The sequence below is a fragment of the Seriola dumerili genome, unplaced genomic scaffold, assembly GCF_002260705.1.
Source record: "Seriola dumerili isolate Sdu_G_001 unplaced genomic scaffold, Sdu_1.0 BDQW01004066.1, whole genome shotgun sequence".
Lineage (NCBI taxonomy): Eukaryota > Metazoa > Chordata > Actinopteri > Carangiformes > Carangidae > Seriola > Seriola dumerili.
In genome coordinates, this window is record NW_019178321.1 from 12,130 (window position 1) to 26,310 (window position 14,181).

Genomic DNA, 14,181 nt, shown 5'->3' on the forward strand with positions numbered 1-14,181 from the left:
CCGAAAACACACCGCGCCGGGCAACGAAGAGTGGCTTCGTAAGAAGCATTTCAAGGTCCTGGAGTGGCCTAGCCAGTCTCCAGATCTCAACCACATAGAAAATCTTTGGAGGGAGTTGAAAGTCCGTGTTGCCCAGCGACAGCCCAAAACATCACTGCTCTAGAGGAAGATCTGCATCGAGGAATGGGCCAAAATACCAGCAACAGTGTGAAAACCTTTGTGAAGACTTAAAGAAAACATTTGACCTCTGTCATTGCCAACAAAGGGTACATAACAAAGTATTGAGATGAACTTTTGTTATTGACCAAATACTTATTTTCACGCATATATTTGCAAATAAATTCTTTAAAAATCAGACAATGTGATTTTCTGGATTTTTTTTTTGTTTTCTCATTTGTCTCTCATAAGTTGAAGTGTACCTATGATGAAAATTAGAGGCCTCCATCTTTTTAAGTGGAGAGAACTTTCACAATTCGTGGCTGACTAAAATACTTTTTCTGCCCCACTGATATCTGTTTTTAATATTATCAACAATGAACTAAATGGACACATGAATTAATGGCAGAGGCACACAACTGCAAGGTGCTAATTCTAGTTCCTTTTTAATGGATTTGTTTTAACACACACACACACACCACACACACACACACAACACACACAGCACACACACACACAACACACACACACCACATACACACACACTCAATGTAATTTATTTATTTCCTGTCACCATAGAGAGTCACTTTATCACTTTATAATGAAAGCATGCACATACATATTGTAACCTACCTCCACTATGGTTGAAGAGCTGCATGTAAGGAATCAACTATGCTTTGAAGAGCTCAGGCATACTCTCAGAACACTCTCGTGTGTTGTACTGCAGAAGTTCTTGAGAGGGTAGATGATGAAAATCATTTTCAGCCAGTCCTGTTTTTGTTACTACTACTTTGTGTTGGTGTCGCAGTAACGCACTGTGATGTCATCAATCTGTCCAGCAGCAACAAACTCAGGGAGGTTTGTTACTCCAGAAGACTCAGAGATGAAAAACGTCATTGAGTGTTTCACTGTGGGACAAAGAAGGTGTTCAGATTTTCAGCCAGTCTATAAAGTCTACAAAGAAATGTCATGTATTTGCTCTGTTGATTATCACTGTCAGTGGACAGAAAATGAAACTGTTTTCTGCCAGCGAAAGAGCTTGAAAGATTTAAAATGTTTTCTTACCTGAGATGAAACATAGACAGAAGAGGAGCAACAAAAATAATTTCATCTTGGACTGAAAAACAAGTAGAGCTGAAGAGCTGAGAATCAGCTGATGTGAAGTTTTGCTTCGGTCCATGATGTTTCCTGGTTTAATACTTACAGGTGAACAGGAAGTTTAACAGGATTGTTTGTTGTTGTCAGCTCTCACATGTGGAACATGAAGCGGGACATTTTTTTACAGGTCCTGTGTGTTTCAAGTGAAGTGTGTTACCTGTTTTTGTCCTAACTGAGGCTCTATTCTGATCTGCCTGTACTTGTCTACCTGCTAAAGTCCTGTAATGAACACTTGCTGTTATAACCTGCTCTATTTTGGTTTAGTTTTCCCTTTGCTGCTATATATATGACTTATCTCGCTGCATAGATACCCACAAAAACATCCTGGGTCACACAGCAAAATGGCGATCACATGTTTATGATAGGATCACAGGCCACAGAGTTCAGCTTCACTGACCTATCAATGTTATAGAGACATGCATATCAGCCTGTTTTTAGCAGAAAAGCCAGTTTTGTAAATATTTTTATTGTAAAATCTGTTTTTTAACATTAACATAACAAAGAAACAGTAATGTGTATGCTCTGTATGAAGTTAGTGTAGAGTTCCTCTTTAAGCGCTAAATGTTTTCTAACTACTTCAGCTTTGAAGTAGTTAGAAGGCACATTTGACAGAGCTACTGGTTTGAATGTTTTCTCCCTCCTGTGCTATGCTAAGCTAAACTTGTCTAGGAAGCTAACTCCTAGCTATTCCTACAGAAGCCCATGTTTCATGTTATGTAGTAATGATGTTTTGACCTGTCATTGGACCCTGCAAGGGTGTCAGGCTGTTGTTGTCATGAAATCTAACTGAGCCCCTGAACACATGACACCTTCTCTAACCTGAGGTCATTTCAAGACTGCTTTTAAATTTTTCTAATTTAGTTTCAGGGAACGGCTGCCAGTATTTTCTGAAAATATACACTGTTTTAAAATATTATAGGCATCGTTTATCTATTTAGATTTTTCCACTTAAATATTGCGTGCCATTTTGAATCAACATGGGAAACGGTTTGTCCTGTATTTCCGGTTGCCTTGAACGCAGCATCATCCCACCCGAATTCAACTTCTTACGGCTAGTACCTGCCTGCCCATAGCAACTCCTCCATGACAAGGCAAAACTGAATTTTTTGATTTTTTTTGACCATGTACTAATAAGGAAAACTGAAATATCACAGTGACAATAAGTATTCAGACACTTTACTCAGTACTTAGTTGAAGCACCTTTGGCACACCTGGATTTGGGGATTTTCTGCCATTCCTCTCTGCAGATCCTCTCAAGTCTGTTCAGGTTGGATGGGGACCGTTGGAGACTGTCATCATTGTCTTGGCTGTTTTGCTTAGGGTCATTATCCTGTTGGAAGGAGAACCTTTGACCCTCCTGAGCACTCTAGACCAGGTTTTCAGTCGTTGTTTTCAAGCAGGTCTCAGATTTCCTCTGACCATGTGACCCAAATCAGTCTTGTCTTTAGGAGCACGCCCTCCACTGAAACGAGAATTTTTGGTTTCTGGTGTTTTTGTTGTCCTGTTCTGTAAAACTATTAAATAAATGTGAAAATCAAATACTGAAAAAAAAGAAGACCACAGATTAACACGTAAATCATGAGCACATGAATCTAAAATTGTGCATACACAATGCACATTTTTTAAGATCGTCTTTCCAGTGGAGAATACATCTGTACATCACCTCTTAACTAACTCTGTCTGTGTCTCAGGTGTTCACATTTTACAGTGGATGGGCAGCTGTGAATGGGACGATGAGACTGGAGAAGTTTTTTGGTTTTTTTGCGAGTTTGGTTATGATGAGAAGATTTCTTGTCATTGGACCTGAACACACTGACATGGGTCGCTCCGAAATCACAGGCTGTTGTCACCAAAACTGACATGGGATGCTGGACAAAACAAAGAATAAAGTGCAACAAGAACTTCTTAACTCTGGTTTGTCTGGTTTGGCTGAAGAAGTATGTGAACTATGGGAAGAGCTTTTTGCAGACAACAGTAGAATCACATGACCTATGTAGTTTCATGAACACACCAATATTCATATAGACTACTCAGACTGAATTACCAGTGTATCATCACTCCTCTCAGTCTGACTTTACCTTCTTTTTGGCCGTTTTCTGTGGCAGTAACCATGCTCATCAATCAGTGGAGACTGACTTGTTTGGGGCTCTGTCATCACATCTATGAACTATAAAGAGACTGTGTGGCAGTTGTGCAGCAAATCACTTACACTGAGCATGTGCAAGCCATTGTAAACAGGAAGCAGACTGTCTTTCTCTGCAGTTGATTAGTTGCAAAAATGCTAACGAATGAGCGAACAGCAAAGTCAGCTGCAGTGTTAAAATGCAGAGTTTACCTGCTCAACAGCTGCGAAGCAAAGCTTCTTGGCAGTGCCTGACTCCGCCCCTAACTCCCACTAAATCCATACGAAATGAAAAAGAGGTGGGATGTGTGTGGACCTGAGACTTTGGTCATGCCGGTTTGTGGCAAGCATACGCTCAGCCCACCTTCACTCAAAGAAGCCACGCCTCTCAATTATGCAGAACTTAAAGCTTAATAAAATATAAACAGGTGAGTTTATAAAGATTCCCCCGTCCGTACAGTCCGTTATTGAAGGAGGAAAGTTGGGCATTTTAACATGGGAGTCTATTGGACTCTTCTCACTTTTGGAGCCAGACTCTAGTGGTCATTAGAGGAACTGCCAGTTTTTTGTGTTGGCTGCATTTTTCAGCTTTGGGTGGTTGATGCTTGGTCTGTACATATAGAGAAATTACGCTGAAAGAAAAGTTGGTTTTCATGTTGTGATTCTAACTTATCTATGTGTCCTGAGTTCACTTCAGCAAACACATGTACAGAATCATACATAGAATCATGTTGGGATCGGTAAACAAATCTTTTGGGTATTTTTTTTGCGTATGAGTTGCATCAAAGTCTAATTTATTAGCATCATTATTAGGAGCATGGCTCTAGAGATGACAATGATTCAGTCATTCAGTCACAGTTTTACTCTGTTTATCTTTGATGTCTCCCTTGTTTTAAATTTCTTCATCTTTCTCTCACCCCTTCACCCTCTCTTCACCTCCTCTATTTCCATTGTCTCTCACTCTCTCTGTACTCCTCATCTTCTCTTCCCCTCTCGTCTCACCTCTCCTCTCTCCCTCCTCTCTCTCTTCTCTCCTCCTCTCCTTCTCTCTTTCTCCTCTCTTCCTCTCTCCCTCCTACTCTCTCCTCTCTCATCTTCCCTCTCAGCGCTTCCCTCCCTCCTGCTCTCTCTCTCTCTCCTCTCTCCCTCTCTCTCTCATCTCCGCTCTCTCTCCTCCTGCTCTCTCTCTCTCTCTCCCTTCTTCTTTCTCTCTCTCCTCCCATCTCTCTCTATCTCCTCTCTCCTCTCTCCTCTCTCCCCTTCTCTCTCTCTCTCTCTCTCCCCTCTCTCCTCTTCCCCTCCTCTCTCCTCTTCTGCTCTCCCTCTCCCTCTCCTCTCTCTCCTCATCCCTCTCCCTCTCCTCCTCTCTCATCTCTCTCTTCTCTCCCTCTCTCTCGCTTCTCTCTCTCTCTCTCTCTCTCTCGTCTCTCTCTCTCTCTCTCCAGTTCCCTCAGATTCTCTCGTCTCCAGAAGAACTCCCTCCTCTCCAGTCAGCTGGCCACGCTACAGGTTTCTTCCCTCACAGAGCTGTGATGTTCTGGACGGAAGGATAGGAGAGGATCTTCATGAGGACGGACCAAGGAGAGATCCTCCCCAACCAGATGAAACCTTCCAGAATGAGAGTTGACCTACTACGATTTCATCATGTCACACCTGAAGACTGGAGATAAACCCATTTCATGTTCCTCGCCCCAGGATCACTGGTCAGATACCAGCATGATTCTGTCTGATTTTCTTAAAGTTTTTAAACATTTTACCAGAACATTGTTTGTTTTTCACCATCAAATAACAAGGTTTGTTCTGCCTGTCCACTCTTTACTTCACCCAGAAAAACTACACAGAACAGCCACGTGGTGAAACACTACACAACATGATTTGAATTCTGCTCTTACACGCTCCTGACAACGACTCTGAGCTCTCTGAAAAACTGAATCAGAAACCTGACAAACACTCATGTCAGTGAGCTACATTGAGGGAAAAAGTCAACACTATATGTCCCCCATAATATATACACCTACAAATGTTTAAATGTTGTTTTCCTGCAATGAGTGATGTACGCTTCATATGAAAATAAGTGAAATGAAAGAAAAAACAACTCCCAATCGGATGCTATTAGAAGTTATCTATTTATTGATTAATGATATTGTCTGATTTTTTCATGATAAAAGTAAATACAGCTGAAATCACAACACAGTCTTTGTCTTTTAACTCATGTGCTTGGGGATTTTGATTGGAGGGCTGATGTGTAGCTCGTTTTAGTTGCGTGATCAATTGTGATAAAATACGGGGTTTTAGCAGCAGAGTTTCGGTGACTATTTCAGACTCGTTCCACTGTCTGACAATAGAACAGAAAAACGTGATAGAGACAGCTTTTCTGTGAATTAGACTGGTTTTAAAATACTGTATATGTTGAGCCCAGAGAGGGAGGAGAGAACAGGACAGGATTGACATCAGTCCTTTAACAGGTTCCACAACGTGTTTTCAACTATGTCCTCAGTTTTAATGATGTTCACACTGACCATGTTGTTGTTATAAGTTATAAGTTATGACCTAGTCTTGTTTTTAGAGTTTTGCATGATACACTATGACTGTAGAATAACTCCATCAGCTACAAGTTTCTTTAAACACACTGAATACAGTGGCAGAAATCTCCTCTCACAATGTGTTATAAGAAAGCATCTTTTTTCTTTGGTACATAATTTAAAAACTTTATCATAGCAGAGGGATTGCTACCTGCTAACTGATTAGTCAGACTGGTGGAACCAGATACACAGTGATGGTACTTGGACTGATAAGTTGGGACGTTCATTATGATGTTGTCTTTTGAACCAGTTGGACCAGCCCATGTGGGTCTGATCATGTAGATAATGAGGCAGAGGCAGCGACCGCAAAGTATATCTGCTCTTTGACGTGAATAGAGAGAGAGATTTAAAAGAGGCTTAAAGCAACATTAGCTCAGGTTAGAGAAGGTGTCTTGTCTGTCAGAGGCTCAGTAGATTCATGACAACACAGACTGACACCCACTGCAGCGTCTCATGAGAGATCAAAGAAATTTAATAACAGATGAACTGGTCAGTGACCAGTCATCTACTGTATCAAATATCAAATGGGTCAGAACAAAGAAAGACCAGGCCATAGACAGACACATATTTTCTGTATTAACAGCAAGATCAAACACATTTAAACCAGACCTAGATGATAAGAATACAGTATCATCCCAAAATGAACAAACAGGACATGGAGGCCATTTCATTCATCACTTCCATCAGAACTTTATTCATCAAAAGACAGATACACACATATACATATTTCAACAACTTGAAATAAAAGCCAACAGAAATATAACTGATTGTAACAGCAGCTCAGAGAAAGTGTTTTTATTATAAATTATTAAAGTAGATTAACAGTTACAGCGCAGATGATTAACATTCCTGGTTATAATGTCTAATCATGACGTCTGATATCTGGTGTAATCGATGATTAAACATCATTCAAGCCTTGATCTACTTCACAGATCAGAGATCATCTCTAATCATCTAGCATCAGGAGAACTGACACACACTTTCCAAAACCCTTTAACCACAGGCACAGTGGATATTTACACTGTGAACTAATGCCACTAACTTCACTGCAGTCGACTTTCCTCTTCTGATCTTCTTGGTAACACATTTTATGACTGAGCTCCTCTCTTTTCTGCACATCTTGCCCAAGTATTGACACGATGCAGAAGTCACTGTGATTCAGTTAGAAGCTGCACATCCATGGAATCAAGAGTCTTGAAGCTGCACAAACAAAAAGTGACAGTAGTTTCATTTGAAACAAAGAGGCATCATAATGAAAAGCAGGGCTGGACATGAATGATTGAGTGTTAATGTTCAGACACATTCACTTCTCAACAATAAAACATTAGAATGATTAAAATGATTATATTTCATTCATACGAGGGGAAACTTACTGTTTGCAGGTCTGAACCCTGAAACACAGAAGAGAGAAATCAATGTCAAAATAAAATAACAATCAAAAAATAAAACAAAACTGAATTCATGACACAAAAGAAACGTCGTGTTGTTTTTGAAGAAATCCCCATAAATTCACAGATTTTTTGCTTTGACTATAAATGTAGAAAACCAACTCTACAAACAAAAAACCAAACAAATCTGTTGAGGTCTTTGCTGCCTTGCTCCCCGGTTTGTCCTCTGTGGCTTTAAAATGACTGGAGGATCAGTGAACAGTGGAAGTAAAAAGTGGCCTTCATCATGAGTGAAAACATCTCTGTCCTCACCATTGTGTTTCCTTCTCCAGAGATGAAGAGTCACAGAGAGCCAGGACAGCAGTCCTACAACAAAACTCCACTGACAGCAGCAGCAGGAAACTCCAGAGGGCAACTGGAACCAGAACAGACATTCACACATTTGTCTCCAATTGCTGATGGAGATGAACATGTTTCGTCCACTTTAGTTTGAGATCGTAGTGGGAAACAGAATTCACTTCAGTCAGACACAACTGTAGTTTTGCTTTCCTTCAACACTTCAATTAGCTCCACTCCAGAAACCTTGTTTCCCACTCACGTTAGTTTGTAGTGATGTCACTGTGCCAACAGATGTTATCAAAATTTCAGAAAGAAAGAAGAAAGAAAGAAAGAAAGAAAGAAAGAAAGAAAGAAAGAAAGAAAGAAAGAAAGAAGTGTGTATTTTTCAATCTCCATCACCTCTGATCTCACTCTTACCTTATTGTCCTGACACTGATTTGTCCAGTTGGGTGACGATGTTTCCTCCTTCACTCCAAAGAGCTGAAACACACAGTCATACCTCCTCCAGTCTTCAGGTGTGACTGATACCTGCTGATGAACCGAGACAGAAAAGAAGCAACAAAAATAACTTTTCCATCTTGTTTGGATGAAGACGAATAAAAGACTGAAGATTCAGCTGCTTAGGGGGTGGGGCTTAGGGGGGTGTTGGCACGTCAACGTCACCACGTCAAGTCAGAAAGGGATGGGAGGAGCTATTTGATTGATTTTAATGGAAGCTCAGAGCTGAATAAACTGCAGATTAAGGAAACATTTTCACCACTTTGACAACACATGACGTCACATCAGGAAAAAACAGACTATTTCTTCATGTTTGAGGAGGAGCCACAGAGTTCATCTTAACTGACCTATCAGCTTTCAGAAGAAACATCTATGAACTTACTCTGAGCGGGGAAAGTAGTTGTTCTTCACAGCAGTGCATTGTGGGTAAAAACTCTTCTGTATTAACATAATAGGTCAACAAGTCTCTGTGTGATCATGTGCACAGTGTAAAAAAATGACATGTCATCCAGCTCTGAAGTTGTTAGAGGTCACCTTCAACAGAGATGCTGCTCTGCTGTTTTCTCCCTCATGCTAAGCTAAGCTAAAGTTGTCTGGGAGCTAACTGCTCAGAGTTGACACTGATATTGATCATCCATCAAACTCCTCTGTGAGAGTATTGATTAGTCAAGTAATATTCATATTCCTGCAGCTACAGATGAACATGTGAACTTCAGAAAAAAAAGACAATCTTTTGAAACTTGGACACAATATTGAAAAGTGAAACATCAGCACCAAAGGAAAGAACAACACATCTGATATTTTCTAATGGTGGAATTATAAAACCATAAAATGTAAATTTACATTTGCAGTGTGAAACAAAAGGAAATGTCAGGACAATAACTTGTGTTCCCTGAAGGAGAGGAGCAAGGTACAACACAAAGTATGAGACGTGTACACGCCCCGCAGAGCAGCCACCAAACCGGGGTCAGACCTCCAGCACTGTAGTGCATCATGGACCAGGCAGGAGGGACAGTGTGAGCAACAGAAGGAGCTGTCAAACGGTAAACCAAGGTGGGTGGTGATGACCAAGTAGCTGCAGCACAGAGACTGTATTTTCATCCTGTATTTTACATGTAAATGCTGTTAAGATTTAAAGAGACATTCTTCCCTCAGTTTTACTTTTGGGACCAGATCGTCTTTGTCATAAAATGTTAACAAAGAAGATCAGAAGAGGAAAGTCGACTGCAGTGAAGTTACAGTGGCATTAGTTCACAGTGTAAATATCCATGTGCTGTGGTTAAAGGGTTTTGGAAAGTGTGTGTCAGTTCTCCTGATGCTGATGATTAGAGATGATCTCTGATCTGTGAAGTAGATCAAGGCTTGAATGATGTTTAATCATTGATTACACCAGATATCAGACGTCATGATTAGACATTTAACCAGGAATGTTAATCATCTGCGCTGTAACCTGTTAATCTACTTTAATAATTTAATAATAAAAACACTTTCTCTGAGCTGCTGTTACAATCAGTTTATTTCTGTTGCTTTTATTTCAAGTTGTTGAAATATGTATATGTGTGTATCTGTCTTTGATGAATAAAGTTCTGATGGAAGTGATGAATGAAATGGCTCCATGTCTGTTTGTTCATTTTGGGGATGATACTGTATCTTATCATCTAGGCTGGTTTAAATGTGTTTGATCTTGCTGTTAATACAGAAAATATGTGTCTGTCTATGGCCTGGTCTTCTTTGTTCTGACCCATTTGATATTTGATACAGTAGATGACTGGTCACTGACCAGTTCATCTGTTAAATGATCTTTGATCTCTCATGAGACGCTGCAGTGGGTGTCAGTCTGTGTTGTCATGAATCTACTGAGCCTCTGACAGACGACACCTTCTCTAACCCTGAGCTAATGTTGCTTTAAGCTGCTTTTAAATCCTTCTCTCATTCAGTCAAAGAGCAGATACTCTGCGGTCGCTGCCTCTGCCTCATATCTACATGATCAGCCCACATGGGCTGGTCCAACTGGTTCAAAGACAACATCATATGAACGTCCCACTTATCAGTCCAAGTACCATCACTGTGTATCTGGTTCCACCAGTCTGACTAATCAGTTAGCAGGTAGCAATCCCTCTGCTATGATAAAGTTTTTTAAATTATGTACCAAAGAAAAAAGATGCTTTCTATAACACATTGTGAGAGGAGATTTCTGCCACTGTATTCAGTGTGTTTAAAGAAACTTGTAGCTGATGGAGTTATTCTACAGTCATAGTGTATCATGCAAAACTCATAAAAACAAGACTAGGTCATAACTTATAACTTATAACAACAAATGGTCAGTGTGAACATCATTAAAACTGAGGACATAGTTGAAAACACTTGTGGAACCTGTTAAAGGACTGATGTCATCCTGTCCTGTTCTCTCCTCCTCTCTGGGCTCACATATACAGTATTTTAAAACAGTCTAATTCACAGAAAAGCTGTTCTCTATCACGTGTTTTTCTGTTTCTATTGTCAGACAGTGGAACGAGTCTGAAATAGTCACCGAAACTCTGCTGCTAAAACCCTGATTTTATCACAACATGATCTCACAAAATCCCCAAGCACATGAGTTAAAGACAAAGACTGTGTTGTGATTTCAGCTGTATTTACTTTTATCATGAAAAAATCAGACAATATCATTAAATCAATAAATGATAACTTCAATAGCATCCGATTGGAGTTTGTTTTTTCTCTTCATTTCACTTATTTCATATGAAGCTACATCACTCATTGCAGGAAAACAACATTTAAACATTTGTAGGTGTATTATTATGGGGCACATATAGTGTTGACTTTTTCCCTCCCATGTGAGCTCACTGAGTGTTTGTCAGGTTTCTGGATTCAGTTTTTCAGAGAGCTCAGAGTCGCTGTCAGGAGCTGTAAGAGCAGAATCAAATCATGTTGTGTAGGTTTCACCACTGGCTGTTCTGTGTTTTCTGGGTGAAGTAAAGAGTGGACAGGCAGAACAAACCTGTTATTTGATGGTGAAAACAACATGTTCTGTAAAATGTTTAAAAGCTTTAAGAAAATCAGACAGAATCTGCTGGTAATCTGACCAGTGATCCTGGGGCGAGGAACATGAATGGGTTTATCTCCAGTCTTCAGGTGTGACTGATGAAATGTTCAGGTCAACTCTCATCTGGAAGGTTTCATCATGGTTGGGGAGGATCTCTCCTTGGTCCACGTCCTCATAAAGATCCTCTCCATCTTTCCTCCAGAACATCACAGCTCTGTGAGGGAAGAAACCTGTAGCGTGGCAGCTGACTGGAGAGGAGGGAGTCTTCTGGAGGAGAGACACTGAGGGAAGCTCTGGAGGGAGAGAGAGAGAGAGAGAGAGAGAGAGAGAGAGAGAGAGAGAGAGAGAGGAGAGAGAGAGAGAGAGAGAGAGAGAGAGAGAGAAGCGGAGGGAGAGAAGAGGGAGAGAGAGAGGGAAGAGAGAGGAGAGAGGAGAGAGAGAGGAGAGAGAGAGGGAGAGGGGAGAGCAGAGAGAGGAGAGGAGAGGGGAGAGGAGGGGAAGGAGAGGCGAAAGAGAGAGAAGAGAGAGAGAGAGAGGGAGAGAGAGAGAGAGGGAGAGGAGATAGAGAGAGAGGGAGAGACGAGAAAGAGAAGAGGAGAGAGAGAGAGAGAGCAGACGAGAGAGAGAGAGGGAGAGGAAGAAGGAGGGAGAGAGAGAAGAGAGAGAGGAGGAATCGGAGCAGAGAGAGGAGAGAGAGAGGAGAGAGACGGAGGAGAGCAGAGAGCAGAGAAAGAGAGAGAGAGAGGGAGAGAGAGAGAGAGGGAGAGAGCGAGAGGGAGAGAGAGGGAGAGAGAGAGAGAGAGTGAGAGACAATGGAAATAGAGGAGGTGAGAGAGGGTGAAGGGGGTAGAGAAAGATGAAGAAATTTAACAGGGAGACATCAAGATAAACAGAGTAAAAACTGTGACTGAATGACTGACATTGTCATCTCTAGAGCCATGCTCCTAATAATGTTGCTAATAATATAGACTTTGATGCAACTCATACGCAAAAAAAATACCCAAAAGATTTGTTTCCGATCCCAACATGATCTATGTATGATCTGTACATGTGTTTGCTGAAGTGAACTCAGGACACAATAGATAAGTTAGAATCACAACATGAAACCAACTTTTCTTTCAGGTAAATTCTCTATATGTACAGACCAAGCATCAACCCCCAAAGCTGAAAAATGCAGCCAACACAAAAAACTGCAGTTCCTCTAATGACCACTAGAGTCTGGCTCCAAAAGTGAGAAGAGTCCAATAGACTCCCATGTTAAAATGCCCAACTTTCCTCCTTCATAACGACTGTACGGAGGGGGAATCTTTATACAACTCACCTGTTTATATTTTATTAAGGCTTTAAGTTCTGCATAATTGAGGGCGTGGCTTCTTTGAGTGACAGGTGGGTGAGCGTATGCTTGCCACAAACCGGCATGCACCAAAGTCTCAGGTCCACACACATCCCACCTCTTTTTCCATTTGTATGGATTAGCTGGGAGTTAGGGGCGGAGTCAGGCACTGCCAAGAAGCTTTGCTCGCAGCTGTTGAGCAGGTAAACTCTGCATTTTAACACTGCAGCTGACTTTGCTGTTCCTCATTCGTAGCATTTTTTGCAACTAATCAACTGCAGAGAAGACAGTCTGCTTCCTGTTTACAATGGCTTGCACATGCTCAGTGTAAGTGATTTGCTGCACAACTGCCACACAGTCTCTTTATAGTCATAGATGTGATGACAGAGCCCCAAACAAGTCAGTCTCCACTGATTGATGAGCATTGGTTACTGCCACAGAAAACGGCCAAAAAGAAGGTAAAGTCAGACTGAGAGGAGTGATGATACACTGGTAATTCAGTCTGAGTAGTCTATATGAATATTGTTGTGTTCATGAAACTACATCAGGTCATGTGATTCTACCTGTTGTCTGCAAAAAGCTCTTCCCATAGTTCACATACTTCTTCAGCCAAACCAGACAAACCAGAGTTAAGAAGTTCTTGTTGCACTTTATTCTTGCTTTGTCAGCATCCCATGTCAGTTTGGTGACAACAGCCTGTGATTTCGGAGCGACCCATGTCAGTGTGTTCAGGTCCAATGACAAGAAATCTTCTCCATCATAACCAAACTGCAAAAAACCAAAAACTTCTCCAGTCTCATCGTCCCATTCACAGCTGCCCATCCACTGTAAAATGTGAACACCTGAGACACAGACAGAGTTAGTTAAGAGTGATGTACAGATGATATCTCCACTGGAAAGACGATCTTAAAAAAATGTGCATTGTGTTATGCACAATTTTAGATTCATGTGCTCATGATTTACGTGTTAATCTGTGGTCTTCTTTTTTTCTAGTATTTGATTTTTCACATTTATTTTAATAGTTTTACAGAACAGGACACAAAACACCAAGAAACACAAAATTCTCGTTTCAGTGGAGCGGCTGCTCCTAAAGACAGACTGATTTGGGTCACATGGTCAGAGGAAATCTGAGACCTGCTTGAAAACAACGACTGAAAACCTGGTCTAGAGTGCTCAGGAGGGTCAAAGGTTCTCCTTCCAACAGGATAATGACCCTAAGCAAACAGCCAAGACAATGATGACAGTCCTCCAACGGTCCCCATCCAACCTGACAGAGCTTGAGAGGATCTGCAGAGAGGAATGGCAGAAAATCCCCAAATCCAGGTGTGCCAAAGGTGCTTCAACTAAGTACTGAGTAAAGTGTCTGAATACTTATGTCACTGTGATATTTCAGTTTTCCTTATTAGTACATGGTCAAAAAAAATCAAAAATTCAGTTTTTGCCTTGTCATGGAGGAGTTGCTATGGGCAGGCAGGTACTAGCCGTAAGAAGTTGAATTCGGGTGGGATGATGCTGCGTTCAAGGCAACCGGAAATACAGGACAAACCGTTTCCCATGTTGAT

At 41.1% G+C, this 14,181-nt stretch overlaps 1 pseudogene; it reads right to left on the bottom strand.

Moving 5' to 3' along the window:
- Positions 1 to 7,840: 7,840 nt before the first annotated feature.
- Positions 7,841 to 14,175, bottom strand: LOC111239684 (annotated as a pseudogene).
- Between the last annotated feature and the right edge of the window lie 6 nt (positions 14,176 to 14,181).